The sequence below is a fragment of the Anser anser genome (genome assembly GCF_964211835.1).
Source record: "Anser anser genome assembly, chromosome: 2".
Classification (NCBI taxonomy): domain Eukaryota; kingdom Metazoa; phylum Chordata; class Aves; order Anseriformes; family Anatidae; genus Anser; species Anser anser.
In genome coordinates, this window is record NC_139721.1 from 75,685,535 (window position 1) to 75,700,626 (window position 15,092).

Consider the following 15,092-nt stretch of genomic DNA (forward strand, 5'->3'; position numbering starts at 1 on the left):
GTGTAAGAAGCACGGTTGAGGAATAATATATAGGAAAAGATGAGCCTGTGACATATGGATGACCTGGTCTTCCTAGTGCAAGCCCAGTCTTAGGGAGAAGACAGACATCCTCTTCCAATCAGTGGTGCCTGTGGAAGAGGTTCTCTCCCAGACTTGCCACCATCACCTACAATAGTTATGCCTGCTCTTCTGCTAGTGGTGTAGCTTGTATACAACGTGTAAAACCTGCCAGGTTGCCTTAGACAATTTGAACTATTTACACCATCTCAATTGACTGTATTGAAGCAGATGATCCATACTGGCTCTGCTGCAGTAGTAACAAGAAGCAGATGCTGGAGTCATATCATAAATTGGCAGATGCGTCTCTTCAGCTGAAGTATAAAACTTTAAACCTTGTTTAGATTGGGAAATTTTAGCTATCATTATAATTGTTACCATCCCACATAAAGATTAGGAAAAGGAAGGTGGTGTGATTACTACAAGATCCTGCTATAACTGAGATATGAGTTGTTAAGTTTCTCATCCCTCATCCTCCAGCTCACAGCCGTTTGGCATGGCCACAGCATAAACTCCACTGATTCTTTGTCCCACTCCACAGTTTCCCATTTGCCAGTCTTTGGACAGGCACTGAGCATTAGATGTTATGCTATTTTGTGTCCAAGCCATAAGACTAACATTTCTAACAAAGCTACATATGAGTGAGTGTAGGAGGTTGCTCCCAGGCGAGTAACATCTCTTATTTTTATCTAAATAAGAAAAACAAGTATACTATTCAGTTAAGGCTAAGCTTTCCTGAAATGTATTCAATGACCCAGAACAGATCTCCAAGTGCTTGGACCACCTCCATCTCTCTTACTTGCCAAAACAAGCAATAGCAACAATCTATACAGACAATAGAGGAATTTCAAACCTCAGTTCATACTGTATGAATGCCTTATATCAGGGGGATTTTTCATAAGCTTGCTAAATTTCCATTTTAATTTCTAAAGATTATTTTGTTACTGTAAATATCATGCAATGAACTTACAAATGAGGACATTTAATTGTTGGGTTATGCTTCACTGATTCAAAACCACAGGACTTTTATGTTGGTATGAATTTATTGCATATTTCACTACTACCCGAGCTGTTGAACAGGCTGCATGTCTTTCCTTTGCAGAAGAAAAACACATTTATGCCTTCATGTAAGTATTCGTGTCTTTTTACCTGTTCATGTACAATGGAATAAGTTTAAAAAAAAAAATCATTTAAAGTTAATCTTCCCTCTTAACCAAGCTTACACAAGTGTAACACAGCTACCAACTGACTCCAACAACAGGGGCTTCTCCATGTGTACGGGATGGAGATCAGCATCAGGGACTGAAATGCTCGAACCATGGTCAGCATCTGGTCGGTGCCTTTCAGTATCCAGTCTCAAGTGTCATTTCCAATGCAGCACTGATGAGCATTTGCCTGTGCCTGCCACTGCAGCCAGACAGCATGCAGCATGGCTTACCAGCATGTTGCTGACCCTCGATCAGCTACAAATTCTTTCTGTTGTGTAAATGAGACCCTACACAAAGAGAAGTTCCCAAAAAGCTTCAGAACATTTCACTGGCATCTCACTCCAGGGGAACAAGTACCTCTGAGGTAAGTCCTTCTCTTTATAGGAGTTCATATAGTCCAGACAAGTGTTAATAGCCAAATTCCAGATGGATCATCACTCCCCCTTCCCTTTCTGTGCTGCCTGAACAAGGCTGGAGAAGGGATTTGCCACTATGCTGGGATAATGAGCTGTCTCAATCCTCTTGTGACTCTTCTTCACTGATCTTGCCACAGCTGCTGCATGACTGTCATACTTTTTTAACAGGACTGACCACATATTAATCTAGAGTTCAAACAGAAGGACCCCTTCGCAACCTATGTTCAAAAGGGGTGTTTAATCTCCCCTCAGGACAAAATACAATAACATGATCAAGTGGGAAAAGGTGGCAGAAGAAAATGCTTGATGTATTGCATTTACTTCAAATGCAAATTGAATTTTTTTAAAGGCCAAATCCCACTTTATGTGAGTGCTATTAATTAAGAACTAGCCAACAGAGAACTTTAACAGAGGTATTGGTACAAAATTGTCCTTCACAGAGGGGATTTTCTATAAGGATTCATATCTACATTCAAATCTATTCAGCTTCTCTTGGCTAGAAAAGTAGACAAGATAGTAAGCCACATACTCATCCAGCTTTTCATGCACTGTCCAAAGGTGGTATAGATCACATCACAAAAACCTCTATAGCAGAAACTACAGAGGATCTTGGCGAAGTAAAGATCAATACGTGACTCCTTCTCATTCGAGCATTCTGCTGCTAGTAACCTTGACAGCTGCAAATTGTGAAGCCAGTCCCTGCCAGCATTTCTAGATGAACAACCTACTCATTTGCTTCAAGTAGGCTATCTTTTGCTCTGATGAGATACTTGTCTACATATGAAAATGGACATTTATCTCTAACATAAGTAATGTATGTCTCAGACAACACAGAGCATAAGATGTTATGCAGCTCATAATTGTTATGGGAATGCTCTTTCTAAGCTGCATTGATTTTACATCATAACATTTCACAGCAGGATATGACAAATGCTGCCTTCTCATGCACCTCAATAACTTCTGCACTGATTCCCCTAAGAGCTACTTGTTGCACATCAAATAACCAGAAATGCACACAGGATATTTCTGAGGAATTAAGGTGCTTGCTGCAGTACTCAACAGCGCAATTAGCTACAACAGCTCTGGGGTAACACATACGACTGGACTTCAAGCTTGCTGTCAGTAAGCTACGATTCATATCCCACCTCCTATCCCTGCATCACTTTTACTCGTTTTCCAGCAAAAAAAAAGAAAGGATCAGAAAACACCAAAGCAAAGGGCAACAAGTCCATCATTCCACAGTACACAGAGCAAAAATAAACTTCCCCTTTGCATTGTTACAGTCAAACAAGATAGACACAATGATCTGCACTACAAAGGACTACAAGAGCAGTGCTGAAGTCTTGAAGAACAGAAGCTATGTTATGTTTTGTTTTGTTTTTATGGGATACAGGCCTTCCCAGGTCTCATTTCGTTCTTTAAGAAGATAACAGCTTGAGGAGTGGAGGTAACTGCCAAGCAGTTCATAAATTTAATATTCTGTAAGGCTTTTTATTTCTTGCCATGTGACATACTAACCAAAGGACCAGTGCCACACAGTATCATTTTGTACATACCATATTGGTCAAAAAAGAGCTAATTGAGAAACATCTAACAAGTAACACAATGCTAGAAATCTCTAGGAACAGTAGGGAGCTTTCTTTCTCTAGGGGAATTTTCAGAGAAGCACTGCAAAACTATCTTGCCTCACATTATTAAACTTTTCACCAAAAATCTGGACTGCTGTTATAAACTCAGAAGAAACGAAAATCAGCAAAAATACAAACAACAAAATATTTGTTTATGTGGTATAGCTTAGATAGGTGTATGCATGCTCTACCATGATTACTAGTATGTCAGCTCCCTTTGCCCATGCTTCAACTAATCAGATATCATAGGAACAAGGTAGCAAGCGTTGACTGGATGACAATAATGTTGGCTAGGAAAGCTGCTACAGTTCATGTAAACTGAGCAAACACAAAATGAAAGAGTGGTCAACTGTCTAGACCAAACTGGATCACATGCTCACTTGTCTGAATGGGCAATCCAACCAAAATTCATTTTCACACTCAGTCATCAGACTAAGGAGAGGCATCAGATGACTCTCATAGGAGAGAGGACAAAAATCTCAGCAGTAACTCCCAGTGTCACACTATGCCATAAGGATAGTCATTAAATTATATGAGTCTATGACAAAAGCAAAGAGTATATTTACTGCCACAATTGAGATCTATGCACCTATTTAGAGCAGGACAGTAAGAACTCAAATATTTGAAATGTTGCTCAGGTTTAACTCCACAACCAAAACCTTTAAGTGAAAACAATACATTTGGGGCTATAGGTGATTTTATGAGTCTCTCAATTTTGTTAGTATTCAGCACTCCAAAGACTTATCCCTATAAAATTTGCTCAATTGCTAGCATATGCTGTTTAGTCCTTCTTTGTTCCAGAGTTTTCAGACATTGTAGGTTAACCTGTTAAATTTTCTCATTCCAGATTCTCTTGATTGATTTGGTTGAGTAATCATTCATTTATGTTTTCTTCTGTGCAGAAATACCATCCCCCTCAAAGAAAATGGACATGAGTAACAAAGGCTGCTAACAGTGTTTCCTACTCTAAGCAACTCAGGTATTAGCACTGTTGTTAGTATATGAGACATCAAATCATGTGAAAGATTTTCACTGTACATGAAATATAGAAAATACCGCTTTTCCTTAGATTTTTGTGGATATTTCAGGTTCCTCTTGAATATTTTGATCAATGTCAATTACACTTACACCCAGATTCTTGTGCAGAAAATCAATAAAATCTCTGCATGGTTTTAAGGACTCCTCACATTAAATCTATACAGTTAGAAATCATTTATCCCTGCCACTGGATCCTACATTCAGATTTTTATGGTGTTCTAGGAAACAGAATCTCGATTTACAAACACACAAAGCTGTGAGCCTTTGATCTTTTGAAAGGCCTTTTGAGCCTTTCCATCCTCACCATCTGAGTGGAACCAGAGTTAGAAGAAACTGAGAAATTATGGTATTTGTTTATATGCTACTTTAGAAAACCACCTGGAAAAACTCCAAGTTGATTGATATTATTGAAAGACTACACATGAACTACAATGAGAGAACTGTGAATAGACACACTAAGGCTGCAATCATAAGAAAGAAAATCTAACAAAGGGCACATTGTAGAAGCAGAAAAGGGAGTTATGGTAAAAATTAACTTCCTGCCAATGGCTATTAAAAGCTGTGTCTGAACTTTTATGGATGACCCATCAGAAAGAAATTTATCAGAATTCATGTGCAGAGTGTCTATAATATTAACTTCCATGTTCATTTCAGACACATTTTTATTTCTACAATATTTTAACCTATTTCAGTTACCTGCCACTAGTGTAATACCACCTGTTGGGGTTGTTTACAACAAAGTACCCATATTCGTGTCAGAGGGAGTGATCTAATCTTCTTCAGTTCAAATACACTAGACTGTTTTGCCAGGTACTATTCTAAACCCTGAAAGTATCATGGTAGTTTATACGCCAGGATATAAAAAATGTCTTGTTTGCCAGATGTGAATGTAAAATAGATCCAAGAGATGAGAAATTGTAGGAGCTTATGGAAGGGAAAAACTTTCAAAGGTATCAGCTGTATTTGCTCAATGATGAAGACTAAAATTGAGACAGAAAATAAATTCCATACTGACCATTACACTGTCTGGTATCCAGGTACCTTCCTGTCCAGAGGAACCTCCAGCTGTGCTGCAAAAGGGGAACTGGTAAGAAAAAGATCTACGAAAAGCAATGTGTGTAGCATAAAATAGCAAATATGTGAAGCTTATGCCTTGGCATGCACACTTTCAGAGACTTTGGTATCTAATTTTTAAAATAAGAAAGAACCTACTTTTACTTAAGATTTCTTACTTCAGAAGAAAGGTGCCTAACCATTTCCTATAAAGAATGGAAGGAGGCAAGAGGGACTGTGGTGGTACCACAATCCCTTGCAAAGCCCAGTATGGTCAACTCTAGTCACTGGAACTCAGTAGCTAGAGCAGTTAGAGGAGATGTGGGTTTAAATTGCTACAGGATGTAGAGGTAAAGGAAACAGGGTTTCCAACAGAGCAGATGAGCTCTCCAAATAGCACATTACTGTTCAAAATGGAGGATACTTTCTTCATCTTCTCTTTTGCCTTCTTCATATGGTGATGCAATAAGTATGTTTTGCAATGAGCTACTGGGTTGGGTGCTCTGAACAGTTAGCGGAACAATGTCTGTCTGCAGATGCTATTAGGTCTTACATATCTCTGTTCAGCACTGTTAACATACATAAATGTGGGCAGTCAAAAATTATTAAGAGTAGACATATATGTACTTCTGAATTTAAGGCAGAAGAGTTATGTTGCACCCATATGGGTTTGGATAATCTAAGTTGTAAGGCATAGGTGCACAGTTTTGTTTTTTTTTAGGAATCTATAATATCTACCAAGAAAATTTGAAATATATTCAATCAAAATATATCCTTTTTTATATTTCCAAATTCCACAAAATCTCCAGGTTCTTAAGTTGTTTTTTGTTTGTTTGTTTGTCTCATTTCATGTAAAAACTAGGGAATGGGAAAAGAAAGAATCTCTATGAATGAGTTTGTTCACAAATATGTTTGCCATTTTTACCTGTTTGGGGTTTCTAATTTGACACATCAAACTAAATCATGAAGTATTTCGCTACCAGCAGCACATATTGACAGCAAGTTTACATTCCTGAGTCCATTTCAGTCTATTTATTTCACTGGTGTTCATGGATGTGAATGACCAATTTTTTGAAGAGCAATTTTTCTCATGAAAGGATTAAATAGATAATGATATTACTCTGGTGACAACGATGAAAGGTGCAATGTAATCTGCTGAAGGAGAAAAAACTTTCAGTCAAGGCTTTTGAGAAAATATTCCAAACAACCTCAGACAGAATTTAAAAGTGACAAGAGCCTGTAATCATTCAGGATTCAGTTTTACTGCCACTATAGTAAGTGGGAGCTTTGTTAGTACTCCCATTACTAACAAAGAGAAAGAGTAGCAGGTTGGGAAGAAAACACTTCATAGAAATCACTATTGAGTAAGACACTGAGAAGAACACACAGAGCTCTCCTGAAAAGTGAACAAGAAGATGTCAGAAGAACCAACTCAGCAGCAGCCTCCAGGCTCCTCCTCAGATTCTTCTCCATTCTCATTCCCTCGGCTGCCATAAAGGTTGTTAAAAAGTTTCTTTAAATGTAGGCTACTAACCATAGTCAAAGAAACAAAAATGAGAGATTACATTTCTAACTTTAAAAATCCAACCTGCTAGAGCAGGCTGTCAAGATTAATGAAGGTGAAAGCACTGAACCAAGTTTCTTCAAGGCTGTTTTAGTATATTTCACTGGGATTTAAAAATCAAACCACATCTGATAACTGCCTGCATGTACTGTGACTGTGTGCTAGCATTTGCAAGCAATACCAGTTTGTGTATTGTGATAAAATAATTTATAGATATATTTTTAAAAGAAAAAACAGAATTGAATTGAAAGTGTTAGCCTCATTTTCAAGTTCAGAGATTTGGAAAGACTGTATTTTTCAATCTATTGTCAGCTTGCTTATTTATGTTGCATAAAGCAAATATGAAGGATACTGTTGCTATAATGGAGAAAGAAACCCAGGGCGGTAACAATGCACTCGCTGAATTGACTTATGTGGAGGACTGAAAAGTCTTTAAGAGAATGACCTGCCCTATCCTGAACAGCCTTTCCATATGAACTTCTTGAAGACAAAATGTCTCAAGAAATTGCATGAGGAAGGGTTTAATTCGGAACAGCTATTGTGTGAAATGACAGGATATTTTAGGAGCAAGCAAAAGGTCACTGGGCTCTTAGGATGAGTCTCTCAAACCACTTTATTTTTCAAAGGGGGTGGGCAAGTGTCTGCAGAAGTAAAATGTCAGTGTAGCAAGACATGGTGACTCCACATCTTGGCAGGTATATTTATAGCAGCAGCGGTGCCATTTCCCAACCCAAGCATGGAAGCAACCAGTGTAGAAAGGAAAGGGGGAGGTGATCAAAGGCCAGGCACATGGGAAGTAACAACATAGAGAGTCAAATGGAAACCTGAACAATGGAAGGCAAACAAGATTGTGATCATCACAAGCAAAGTGATCATGAGACATGACATGACACAGCAGAAACATGAAGAAAAAACAGGGAGATGCCATCTGGCACCTCATTCACCCTGTCCTAGATGAATGAGAAGAATCAGAGAACTCCAGAGATGCAGTGAGAAACGGGTCATCTGCAGGTGGCAGAATGGCTGCTCCCCCAGACCAGTGGCAAACCCTCATGGCTGTATTTCTCCCTTCACAACCTGAAAGGTTGGCCCTGGAGCAGCCTCCATCAGATCTCCTCATGGCAATAGACTGGTGTGCATCAGTATTAACTCAGCAGAGAACAAGTGGAGTGGGCATACTAGCAAGTGAACCATTGTCATGACAGGGAAATCTCTTTGACAGAATTAAAACTACCCAAGTTATAAGCCCTTAATAGCTATTTTCATGTCATTTGCAAGTCATTTTTATTTGTATTCTGCTATGGCTCCTCATTTCTTGCTATTGAGCTGCTGCAGTAAGGCTGTACTCAAAACCTGGCCCTGAAAGTCTTGAATAATGTTTTTTATACTTCTGTAGCAGGTCCTATAGACTGCTTTAGTCTCTTTAGACTCCTATAGTCATTTTTGTCATTTCACCTTTCTCCTTCTCTTCCTGGAATTGATACCATTGTCTCCTCACCCTCCTGTGGGCTGCTGATACCTCGTCCTTAGCTAATGGCTTTGGGAGCAAAAAGGTAGATATAACTGGCTTTGGACTGCATTCTTTTGCATGTTCACCTTTTCTGTTGGCACAGGTCACTGGTGTGCTTCTCACCAATTCTGAACCAGTAATCTAGATTTTAAATGTGCTCAAACAGCACAGACAGATACAATGAGGAAAAAAAGAAAAAAGAAAAAAAAAGTGGTTTGCATGGTGTCATGGTGAAGCAGCTCTGTGTAAAATTCCCTCTTATTCTCCCATTCTCCAGCTACTGCCTGAGCCTGGTGTATGGGAGGTGCTACTTTTCTTTTTTGTTCGTCTTCCTCTGCTGTCATTGTAAAGTTGTGCAAGGAGGAATCCATGAGTACATCTTACATAGAAATTACATGAATATTATTTTGATTTTTCTTCCCATTGAGCTTTTCATGAAGTCAAACTTTTGGAACTATGCAGTCTCTGCATTAATTATATGCAGAGACACAGACTCTCCTGATATACATCTTCTTACCCAACACATACACTTTGGACTAAAATGAGAAATGTAGCTGGTGACTGAAGGTATTTTAACTATCTTAATATTAGAATTAGAAAAGGGTCTTTCCACGGCAGAAGATTTTCCAAGAGAATAGCCTTCAATTAGCCAAGAGAAAGATCTATATATGATTGTAACAAAAGATGTTTCCTTATCAAGTGTAGAGTGAAGCTATTCAATGACTATTTTGCTGAAACCTGAAATACTGGAGGACAGAAAGAAAGTTCACAGAAAGGCACTATGAAATGTTAGGGAGCAAGAGCTGAAATACCTGGAATGAAAATGATGGTAGGAAAACAACAGTAGACAATGTTAGAGAGTGGTTAGTAATACAGAATTGATAGAACTAAACTTTAATAAGTCATAACAGATGTCACCAGAGTGCAAGAGAAACAAACACCAATGTAAACAGAGGAAGAGCATGAGAATCCGCTGCCATAAACCAACTCATAAATATTGCAGCTTATTATTTTGGCAGTGCTATGGAAATATTAGGTATACTTAGCATATCTAAAGCATTTTATTATTCCAGGATTCCACCAAATCACCATGCAAAGTTCACAAAATATGGTTAACACTATCTATACAGAGCTAAAAAAATTAACGTGGAAGAGGGCATGGGAAAGAGCATCACAGAAGGACATGCATTAGAAACATGTGAAATGTGGAGAAAAAATGTCCTCATAACTCCTCAAATATTTTAAAAGAGTATTTGAAAACACTGTGCCTATAGTGTTATTTTAAGGTGACATGGTGACTAATATATTTCTAAAAGGTCATGTGTACTCTGTATCTTGCAATGGTTAGGTAGTTGCAAGCTGAAATATTTTATTTTGTACCTCATAGTCAGATAAAGGGAACAACTGAAAAAAAATGTTTCTTTGGCAGAGCATGAATGAGCACAGCCTGCATATCATACTTTATCAGAGCCTACAAAAATGTAAGCATAACAATTAAGATCAACCTGGTCTTCTCCCTTAGAGGAAGAAGTGGGACACATAGCAACAGAAGAGGTCTTTCTTTTTACTTTACACTCACAGCAACCTATATGCTGAAAGCCAGAGAAAAAAAATAAACTAATAAACAAGTTTAAAAACAATAAAGGTTTTGGCAGAACAGAAATAGGTCATTTTAGCAGTGACATTTGAAAAATATATGTTTCAGTGAACCCAGTAAAAATAAAAATAAAAATAAAAATAAAAGAAGCCAACCACAGCAAGCAAAGCAAAGCTCAGCAGCATAGCACTTTGAGTGAATCATCTCAATCTTCCCTGGATTTTTGTTTTAATAACAGGTATTGAGCAAAGACCTAAGTCATCAAAGGTAGAAGAAAAAAGTATGTTATAGAGACAGTACATCCATCTCCAGGACAACGATCTTGACCTTCAGCACTGACAGGGAGTAGAGAGTAGGATGGTGCACAAGACACTACAGATTTTATAGAAATAACTATATCCAGTCTGTTAATAAACACACTTTTTTTTTTTTTTATATTCAAAAGTTTATGCAGGGACAGACAACCTGCCAGAGAAGCTCATTTTACATCAAATTAACCTTCTAAAACACAAGATAAAGCAAAACCAGACCAACAGATATAATGAACCCTCCAAGATGCTGCACCACTTTGGACTACATCTATGCAGTAATAAAAGACGTGACAGCAACTCATGTAGAAATCTGAAAACTAGCTTTGCACTATGTGTATTGCATGTTGCTAGCCATGCAGCTGTAGCACCAAGGAATGGGTACGATTTAGTCTTAAGTATTTACCTGGATTTGGAAAGTTAGCGGCTTGCACTGCAATTCATGCCACAGTAGCAGCACAGTTGTTAGTACCTGAGCTGGCAAGTTCACAGCTGAGACATCTTTTCTCAAATTACGATGGTAATTTGATGATATTTGAGGATGTAGCATTGGCATTCACACACTATTTCAGGATTTGTATTTATTTTGTGTCTTTGCTTGAATGTGGGAATTATTATTCATACAAATTGTATTGATCTTGTGGTCCATGTCACAGCAAGATGACTAGAACATTTATAACCCATATATTTTTTGTTTTAAAAAACATGATTAAAATAAACATGATTTAAAGGAGTTAAACAGTATTTTTAGAATGTAAAAAAAAAAAGTGAGAAAGAAAGGGAAGAAAAAAAAAAACTTTAAAGAATTTGTATCTTGGTGTTCCTGTTCTGCCTTCTTTCTATGTCAAACTTACTACGATACCAGGCCTCAGGCCTCAATAAAATAACTCAGGTCTCTCGAGTTGTGTGCACATGTAGACTGCAGACATGGCACAAGGCTTTTGACTGAATGTTCAAATGACGTTACTTTGATTAGACATTTCCAGTCATCTACAATGAGTAATCATGGGTGGAAAATGGTAAAAGAGATGGTAAATATTTGAATGACAACTTCTAAGTGGAAGAGTGTCACATTGGTATTCAGTTCATTTTTCACTTATAGTGAAAATAAAGATTTCTTGATACTTCCATAGTGATTTTTTGATAGGTATTACGCCTAATTTTCACTAGAAAGACAAAGTGATTATCTTTCATGTTATCTACCAAAGAAAAATAAAATCTATTGCTGGACTGGAATCTAAGTGAAAATGGACTACACTTTGGTTCTTTTTATCCCACATGCTTCATCATACTTGACTGGAATGGGGGCAATTTTTGTTTTACAATAAGTGCCCTTTTATTTTTGTTCTAGTATGTTGCAAGTGAAGAACTTACATTAAAAAACAATGTGCCTTATTACACACAGGCAAAATTAATAACCTCCAGGAGAAATGACTGCCTAATTCTTACAAAATACCAGCCTGGTTCTCATCCAACTGGTGTCATGTTATTCAGCAGTTGTTCCTGACTCACTGACTTTACAAAATCAAGATATTTCTAAGTGGATGGCATACTTCAATACATTTAATATCATGCGACACAAAAAAATATACCATGCTAATCTGAAACACCTCTAAGCACATTTTCCATAGCTTATTGTGAAGGAAAGTGAAAGCTTAATGTATCAAATTAAGCTATTCAGCAGGAAGCAGGAGGGGAGGACAAGCAATGGATAAGGAGAGGTCAGAATATGAAAAAGTAGCAATTTAAACTAACTACAGTCTCAGAGTCCCAACCTGCTTCTTTACCTGCATGTGCCCTGTTTAGCTATTTATAACCACTTTCTAGAGTAAGAAACTAGACAGGGATATTCAATAGAAGTTTCTTCTTTTATATATGGAAGAAAATAAGTTGCAACTGTTTTTTAGTTTAGAGACGGACATTAACAACTGGGTTCTTAGCATCACCAAGGGAAAAATACAAATCGTTAAGAGAACATAAAAGAAAAGGAGCAAGAAACACAAATAAAATGGTGACATGCAAAATTTCAAATAGACAAGAAAAGATTTTGACTGTTACTTAGTGTTCTTCCTTGTCATTTCATTTTATACTGGGAAGATTGTTTGACAGGCTTTCACACAAACACTTGTAGAGAAGGTAGATCCTCTGTTCAGATATGGTTATATTTAAGATAATTAATCCATTCACTGAAAGTGACAAGACACTCCAGGATATATTTTATTCTGTCAATAAATAAAACTCCAAATAGTTAAAAATATCAAGCTTACCAATGCATTAGTGAAAAACTTACTGCTGCAGAGGAGGATATGTCTTACTGTTGCCTAACATGAAGTGCATGAATGACTGATCTGGTAGGTGGATTCCCTGCCCAGGTCAGGAGGTTGAAACCGGATGATCTTTAAGGTTCCTTCCAACCCAAGTCATTCTATGATTCTATGACTATGGGCCACAGCAGACTGCACAGGGTGAATTGGGAAGAAACTGAATTGTGTAAAAAAGGTAAAGGACTAAATAGACATCAACACCTCCAGGTTTCACCTACATTGTTCAGCTGGCAAATGTACCAACCAAGAAAGAACATGGCCCAGTTTTATAGAGCAGGAAGGATCAGTCAACCATATCAGCAATGAAGGAATATTCACAGGCATGTATGAGAAACAGAAATAGAAAGAAAGCACAGTGAAGGCCACAGTTCCTTGTTGGGCTTTACAGAGCATGAAAATACCGAACACTTTTTTTAGTCTAGATTTGTGGAGACAGGTCATGCAAAAGCCAAGAAGCTGCTAAGCGATAGACATGTCAATCATTAACATTGGACCTAAGAGTCTTAGTTTGCATTTAGGTAAGCCCTGGGACCCCTCTGGAAACTTCCATTTCTCCCTTTAGGACTATTGACTTGGCTAACAATTTCATTTTTCAATGCAATGTGTTGCAGTAATCATGCTTGGCAATCACAAGCATGGATTAGTACAGCCAAGCTGAGCGTAGGAAGACAGGGTGCAGTTTCCTGTCCAGCCTCAGGCAGAAAGGGGACATTTTGCACAGCTGGCATTGTGCACGTTTGCAAAAGCAATGTAACTTGCAGAAGGCCTCACAGGCTTTACATTTTGACACATCCCAAAGTTCAGTCTAGTTAAAGTGCTTCCTTTTGCCAAAAAAAAAAAAAAAATCCATACCTAATTTGGAAAGGAAAAAAAAATATTTTTAAAAAGCACAAAAATCTGTCTAGCAGCAAACTAAAAGTTGTGTCGAAAGCTAGATCATAATTTGTCATTGCAATTATGTTTTCCAGAAAAGAAGAGAAAAAAAGTACGGAGAGAAATGCTGAATTGTTTGCAGATTTCCTTTTTGATGATTATTCCTTTCACTCTCTAAGCAACCTCAAACTTATCAAAACAGAAAGCATCACTGGCAAAGGATCTTCCATACCATGGATGTAGTTTTGTATGTCTGGTAAAGTGATCCTTGATTTACTAGCAATATTTCAGTAAGGAAAGGAGAAATAACTGTAGTTCTAGTACGACTGAAGACAACTTACCTTCTTTCTTGACAAAAGACTGCAGTTTGAACCTGCCATTCTCACTTCCTGCCTCTGACTCATAATCAAACTGCTCTTTTATTTCAAAAAAGGAATTGCAAATTTTTTGTCTGAAGTTTGACTGGTGTTAGACAACCTTTCTGTTATGAAGAAGCATAGTGTTTTTCCTATAGATATTCCTCTACAGAGCCAAGTATGATGCAAGCACCAGTAGGCGATCAATACAGGGTGCTTTAAAAAAAAGACATAAAAACTGAAGCTGATCAATTCTTTTTCATCAAAACATTTTCTAGAAGAAAAATAGGATTTTGATAAAAAAGTCATCTAGGTTTCGACTGGAAAATTAATTTAAAAAAATGATTTCATGGACAACCATAAATGCAAAGGTGTTGGTTTTAGTCAGGGAAGTACAGGTGAGGGAAGGTAAACAGATGAAATGGCAGCTGCAAACTGTGAAGATACTTTTTCAGGAAGAAGGGAGGATAAACTTTTGAAATAGTCCCATGCCAAATCTGGGAGGCATTTCTGGACCAGTCGTAGACAAAACCCCCCATATGATTAAGCAGTATTCCTGGGGCAAATGTTCATCAGTAAAATGTCTAGATGCTGTATCTGCAATACAATTTATGAAACCTCTGCACTTACCTTTCTTTTTCAGCCTAGATGTTCTTACACATTAACTCGTCATAAAGAACAGAAACTTCTTATGCACTGAGAAATAATGCCAGAAGTTTTGTGATTTCACTACACCACAAATTGAAATGAAAAGCACTTAGTAAATTACTTAGCTGTTTAGAAAATTTGTTTTCAGGTTTTGCCAGCTGAGACACAACCATTTTGGTTCATATGTGACAGTCTCAGAGTCCTTATCCATTCTAGACCCTTATACATGACACAGCAAGGAACACATACATTATTTTCCAGAAATCCTTTTTCTAAGCTTTTGCAGAAAAATTTAACATTATATTCTGTTTGCTCCTCCACAGACATGCCACCAGCAGTGGTTATCAAGGATATACACCACCAAAGTATACTGTTAAATCAGGGTCACCACATCTTCTATATTCTACATAATCAGATATCTATGACAAGAGAATCTGCCCAGTTATCACTCTTAACAACTTCTGAACCACATCTGTTTGTCGGGTTCTGTACTGCGGCACAGCAACATTCAT

General features: G+C 37.6%; 1 protein-coding gene across 6 annotated transcripts in view; it reads right to left on the reverse strand.

The window, feature by feature from the left end:
* SEMA5A (semaphorin 5A) overlaps positions 1–15,092 on the reverse strand; it is a 412,186-nt gene that overhangs the window by 362,396 nt on the left and 34,698 nt on the right. For 2 of the 6 annotated variants that reach the window (XM_083823083.1, XM_083823081.1), the window contains exon 3: positions 5,363–5,412. The exons of 3 other annotated variants lie outside the window; for them this stretch is intronic. The gene's annotated coding sequence lies outside the window, so the exon portion shown is untranslated. Of the gene's footprint in view, positions 1–5,362; positions 5,418–15,092 lie in introns of all 6 variants that reach the window. One more of the 6 variants, XM_083823082.1, reaches the window with a different exon arrangement.